This window comes from Saimiri boliviensis, chromosome 6 (assembly GCF_048565385.1).
Source record: "Saimiri boliviensis isolate mSaiBol1 chromosome 6, mSaiBol1.pri, whole genome shotgun sequence".
In the NCBI taxonomy this organism is placed as follows: domain Eukaryota; kingdom Metazoa; phylum Chordata; class Mammalia; order Primates; family Cebidae; genus Saimiri; species Saimiri boliviensis.
This window is the reverse complement of record NC_133454.1, coordinates 71,189,960-71,196,598: the sequence shown is the minus strand read 5'-3', so window position 1 is coordinate 71,196,598 and position 6,639 is coordinate 71,189,960. Positions and strand designations below refer to the sequence as shown.

Genomic DNA, 6,639 nt, shown 5'->3' with positions numbered 1-6,639 from the left:
ACTATAGAGGAATGCACCATGTCCCATAACAAAAAGTTCTGCATTGGAACCACCACTCCAGGATTGATTCATTCAATGGCTCGGAACTCTGCCATCCTCAGGATCCAGTGATGTCCAAGTACTGAAAAGATTGTGTGTCTCTATTTATTAGCTTGAGAAACCTTTCCAGAGTTTCTTGGATGCTTTCTACTCACATCTATTTGCTGAAATTAGGTACATGCCTAATTAATCCCTGGCAAGGTGAATGAGTGCCTTCAATCAGTCCCAATTCCCTTCTGTAGGCTTGAAACTAGAGAGACTTAGCAGGAAAATGGAACTTATTCAAAAGTAGAGCTCTGCAGCATGGGAAAAGGGAGAAGTGCCTGCAATAGGAGAAATAACAAAAAGAGCGGTGGAGACAACAGATGCTGGAGAGGATGTGGAGAAAAAGGAACACTTTTACACTGTTGGTGGGAGTGTAAATTAGTTCAACCATTATGGAAGATAGTGTGGCAATTCCTCAAGGATGTAGAAATAGAAATTCCATTTGACCCAGCAATCCCATTACTGGGTATATACCCAAAGGATTATAAATTGTTCTATCATAAAGACACATGCACATGTATGTTCATTGCGATGCTGTTTATGATAGCAAAGACCTGGAGCCAACCCAAATGCCCATCGATGATAGACTGGACAGGGAAAATGTGGCACATATACACCATGGAATATTATGCAGCCATCAAAAATGATGAGTTCGTGTCCTTTGTAGGGACACGGATAAACCTAGAAACCATCATTCTCAGCAAACTGACACAAGAACAGAAAACCAGACACCACATGTTTTCACTCACAGGTGGGTGATGAACAATGAGAACACTTGGGCACAGGGAAGGGAACAACACTCACAGGGCTAGGATGGGGGATGGTGAGGAGGGGAGGGACAGCGAGGGTTGGTGGGGAAGATGGGGAGAGATAACACTGGAAGAAATGCCTGATGCCTGATGTAGGTGAAGTAGGGAGGCGGGGATGGAGACAGCAAACCACCATGGCATGTATTTACCTATGCAACAATCCTGTAGGATGCAGGATGTGCACATGTACCCCAGAGCCCAGATACAATAATAAATAAATAAATAAAAGGAAATAAGAAAAAGAGAGAGAGAGCGAGAGAGAGAGAGAGAGAGGTGGAGAGAAGCATGCCAAATAAAGAGAGAGAGGACATACTATCCTAAGCTCCTGAATGCACTGTGACATCCAGACATCCTGAGGAAGAAAAGAACACACCATACGGCACCCACAGGAGCCTCAAGGGACTGTAGTTAATAAAGAGATGAACAGGGACTCAATTCTTATATTTGAGTGCATGAACTTTTACATTAGAGGCAATAATAATCTGGTCTCATGAGTACTTTTTCAAATAATTGCTATAAAATCTGTCCCAATAGTATAGTCCATTCTCTGTACAATATTTGCTCATTGAACAATTGGAGAAATTGTTTCTGTTTGATCTTAATCATGACAAAGTAAGCAAGGATGGATCTCTATGGACAACCTGCTTTTATGTAAAGAAGTCTTCTTGTAGCCGGGCGCGGTGGCTCAAGCCTGTAATCCCAGCACTTTGGGAGGCTGAGGCGGGTGGATCACGAGGTCAAGAGATCGAGACCATCCTGGTCAACATGGTGAAACCCCGTCTCTACTAAAGATACAAAAAAAAAATTAGCTGGGCATGGTGGCACGTGCCTGTAATCCCAGCTACTCAGGAGGCTGAGGCAGGAGAATTGCTTGAACCCAGGAGGCGGAGGTTGCAGTGAGCCGAGATCGCGCCATTGCACTCCAGCCTGGGTAACAAGAGTGAAACTCCGTCTCAAAAAAAAAAAAAAAAAAAAAAAAAGAAGTCTTCTTATGAAGAAATAGGGGCTGAGTGTGGTGGCTCATACCTGCAATCCCAGCATGTTGAGATGTCAAGGCAGGCAGATCACTTAAGCCCAGAAGTTTGAGACCAGCCTGGGCAACATAGGGAGAATTCGTCTCTAGAAAACATTTAAAAATTTGATGGGCATGGTGGCATGCACTTGTGGTCTCAGCTACTCGGGAGACTGAGGTGGGGGGTACTGCTTGAACCCAGGAGGCTGAGGCTGCAGTGAGCTGTGATCATGCCATCGCATTCCAACCTGGGCAACAAAGTGAGACCTTATTTCAAAAGAAGAAAGCATGAGAGAGAGAGAGAGAGAGAGAGAGAGAGAGAGAGAGAGAGAGAGAGAGAGGACGGAAGGAAGGAAAGAAGGAAGGAAGGAAGGAAGGAAGGAAGGAAAGGAAGGAAGGAAGGAAGAATAATTATTTGTCTGAAGTGATTAGAATTTGATTAAATTATTTTGGCAGTCACTTTTGAAGTTTTTTTTTCAATAAGGTCTTTAAAAACTTGAGTTAATTAAAGTAGGCAACCTCAAAGGCTGCCAAGAAGCCTCTTTAAAACAAGTTGAGCCGGTTTTTCTCTTCCTTTTTAAACTAAGCATGTTAAATTTAAATTGTTAAAACTAACCACAAAGATTGTTGCTTGTTTATTACATGTTTTCAAGATGAAAAGAAATGTGATCTCAGCCAGTTACCTGGGGATAATCCAAGTTTGCATCTAGCCTTGCTATATAGTTCTTTAGTTTTGTACCTGTCTTTTGGTTACCATGACAACTGGAGAGGTCATGGAGGAGAAAAGATGTTTTGACTGCTGGACTGAAGGCAGGAGAAAAGCAGAAGGAAGATTTGGGACGGGCTTAGAAACATGAAGTGGCTGAGTAGATTAAGGTCAGGGAACAATGAGAGCCACGGGCTACGTGGATGTCTCTATGCTGAGCATTTCATGCTAGCTGTGGAGAAGACAGGCTTGATGCTAAGAAATAGATCACAATGCAGAGTACATGAGTAAGGATGGAGAACCCAAAGACCAGTGGGGCAGAAGAGTTTTGTGTAGATACAAAAGTTTTGTCTTCCCCGCTCTCACCCACTACAGATTCTGTGCCACTGTCTACAGAGTATGGACTGGATCCATTCAGTCCATCAGCTGGGCATGGACTGGTAACCAGGCCATATGTTCACTGGCCTCTCTCCCTATTGTCAGGGTGTCTTGAGCAGAAGAACACAACCACTTCAGCAGGTGGCCTTGATAGGTCCAGTCTGAAGTGTAGAAGCTAGCAGACTCCCCAGCTCATGGAGCAGCCAAGAGGTACTGGAGTACACAGTCTCCTATGGTAACCCTGGGAATAGGTACCAACAATTGGCAAGTTGAAACTAACTTAGAAAAGGGCTGTTGCCCAAGTTGGAACTGGCCTAATTTGGAACATGCCAGTAGTGACTGGTCCTTACACAGCACGCCCTTCTAAGGAGTCCATTCTGTCCAGTTCTGCTCTGGAACAGCCACATTCTGCCTTGGGATCTGGCTGCCAGCCACAAGCAGAATTTTAGAACTGATTCTGGTTTCTACCCATCACAGATGCAAAACCACTCCCTCTTTTTTTTTTTTCTTTTTAAATTTTAAAAAATATTTTCATATTTTTAAAATATGTTTTTGTTACTTTTTATTTGTTGCAATACTGACTTGAAGTAGGGGTAGAGCAAAGTACTTGCCCCCTAAATAAAAATTAGAAAATTTTACTGCTTAAACTTGATGACTCATTTGACCCTCAGGAACTGTTTCCTAATGAATCACTGACTTAAATTATGTCATTATTTTTTTTTATTCTGTCTGTCCTTTTGTGTTAGTTCCCTGGCCTGATGTTGGTGAAAAGGGAGTTTGGTGATGTGTAACCTTTAAAAAGTGCATTTATTACACATTTCCCAGCACCATGTAATTTGAGCATTGTGATGCTGGCTTTTTATTATGTCTCTTTTGTGCTTATTTTCAGTTTTTTTTTTATTCCTGAATGTTCTGCAAGCTCTCTTTACTAAATGCTTGAATTATAAGTATACACAAAAGAAGGTGACTTTTATGACTTGCTAAAATAAGGATATGTTCTGGATTTATAATGATAGCATTGGGGGAAAATATTTTCTTTCAAAAAGACTAAATTGGTTCTACTTCAAAAGAGTTTCAGTTAATTAAATGTAGGGTGGTGAAAAGCCTAAAGGGTAGCTCTTTGATCCTGTAGTACTTTTATTTAGTTATTAATTAGATATATTTTCTTAGGCTCTTGACCTTACCTATTAATACCTAGTTTTAAAATAGTCAAACAAAAATGGATGTGCACATTGGGCTGCCTTTATTGTGTTTCATTGTTTCTTTTCACTACATTATGGCCCATTTAAAGTAATTTCATATTTGCTGACACAGTACTGATAATTCACATTTGTTGCACAGTTCATATGCAAATATTTTACATCTTAGCAACCTGGTCATCTGTTCTCCTACAAACTATCTCCCCCTCCCCTGCAAACTATCTCCTTTCTCTCATAACATTTGTACTGCTTGCTTATGCCACATGCAGTCTTTGACAGAAATTCATTCATTTGCTTCCCAAGCATCTGATATGTCCAAGGCACAATTGAATATATTGAAAGAAATATAAAAAATAACACTACATGATATAATGTTTTATCATTAAAATTTTTTTTTAATAGATAGGGTCTTGCTCTGTTGCCCAGCTGGAGTGCAATGGTGCTATCCTAGCTCACTGCAGCCTTAGACTCCTCAGCTCAAGTGATCCTCCCACTTTAGCCTCCAAAGTGCTGGAATTACAGGCATGAGCCACTGTGCCCAGCCTTAAAGAATTTTTTTTTTTAACAATGTGGGGTAGGTGGGAAGTAGTCAGAGAGGAGGTAGGATTCATTTGAGATGAATCTTGAAGTAGTTGGGCAAGATATTGCCAAAAAATTGAGAGGGAGGAGATTCTGTATATGGAGATGTGATATAGGTAAAGTTCATCCTTGTTTCTCCCATCTTATCCTCTCTTCATTCAAAGCTTATTCCTACCACATCTCCTTATTCCCTACTGAATGAATATAAGTTTCATAAGGGTAGAGGTCTTTATGTTATTCACTGCTGCACACTCAGCACCAATAATGCCTGGCACATGGTTGATGCTTAAGTATTTTGAGTTGTTGAATTAATAAACATGTGAATGAAACGATAATTACCTGTAAGATTTGAGGTCTCCAGCCTTCTGAAATGTCAATTAGCTAATTATTTCCCCTCAAGCCTTGGCCAATACAATTTACTATAAATTTTTTAATTTTTTAAATTTTAATTCATATTTTTTTTTCTTACGAATCACATACATTTACATTGCGGATCTAGTATACACTTATCACAGTGGGAGCTGCTCAAATCAGCCTGAATGCTACCCAGTCTGGGAGCCTCCACACAACTGTTTGAGCCAGCATTTCAAATTATAGATAAACTCTTTCTGGCCAGGTTCGCTCTAAAGAATGAAGTCACCTGTTATTACTGTCCTCCTCCCCAGTACTCCCTTTGGGGCCAGGTACCATCCTGTAGCTTCTTAAGGAGGCTTCCCACTTTAATTCTCCATGAGGTTTCCAGGTTGGTCTGGGCTGTGGGGAGAACTCTTCAATTTGGGGGTAAACAGGTGCTCCAACTCATAGTGCCCACTCTCGGAGGCCTTGTGTGTAAGTTTCTCCTTCTGGCTCTTCTTGTGCTCCATAATCTGCTGGAGCTGGTGTCCAGCATATTCTGGCTTGGTGGTCAGCGGGCCAGCTGGTACAGCTACACCGAGGACATCTGACACCATGTAGGGGCGTAGCCAGCCCACCAAGGGAGTACATCCGGGGCTGTAGTGGGTCTGCTTGTGGTAGAAGAGAAGTCCATCTACCTCAAAAGGGAAATCCATAGATAGCACATCACACAGGCTTTCAGGAGTACAAGGGAAATTCTTTAGCCCCACAAATTTAAAAGGATTGAGCTTGGTTTTCTCTCTCAGTCCTTCTTCTTCTGGTAACTTTGAATGTATCCAGTAGAATCGGAAATCAGTCTGGCAATCATAAAATGGGTGTCCCCGCCAGCACATCACATCCAGTATGTAGTAGGTTTGGTTTACCTCACTGTAAATGCAATCTAGAATGGTGTAGTCTTTTGCTGTTGAGTTTCGCCTGTTGCCTCCTGGCAGAAGGGAGGGAAACCTGTTGACACAGTAGCCACTCTTGGTGTAGGCACTGGTAGAACCCCTGGAGGCTACGATAAGGGATCTTTTTCCAACAGGGCACACGACCACAATCCATTACTGCCCCAAATCTGAAGGCACATCAATTAACCACTCAGAAAGCATCAATTGATTAGCATAGCGTTTTGGTAACTTCTTGAGTGTCAATGTCCATTTCTTCGTCATCTTTCTTATCTTCCTCCTCACTCTCCATCCCTGTCCAGTCATCTTCAGCCAGTCTTCTGGCATGGTTCACGTAATCTAGCCGCTTGCCAGACCGAGGGGACCGTCGCGCGCGCCCCCGCCGTCACCGGGGCCGACCTAATTCATATTTTTAAAACTGTAGGTGACACTGCACATTATATATTTTGCAGCCATGCTTTTAGTTTTTTATTGTTATTAACTTTCTGTTCATGTCTTTTCCCATTTTTAAATTGGTAATTTGTCTCATTGATTTGTAAGTCCTCTTTACATGTTAACAAAATCAACTTTTGTCTGATGTATAACAAACATT

At 41.7% G+C, this 6,639-nt stretch overlaps 1 pseudogene; it reads right to left on the bottom strand.

Moving 5' to 3' along the window:
* Window positions 1-5,238: 5,238 nt before the first annotated feature.
* Window positions 5,239-6,432, bottom strand: LOC101033121 (snurportin-1 pseudogene; annotated as a pseudogene).
* Window positions 6,433-6,639: the final 207 nt, after the last annotated feature.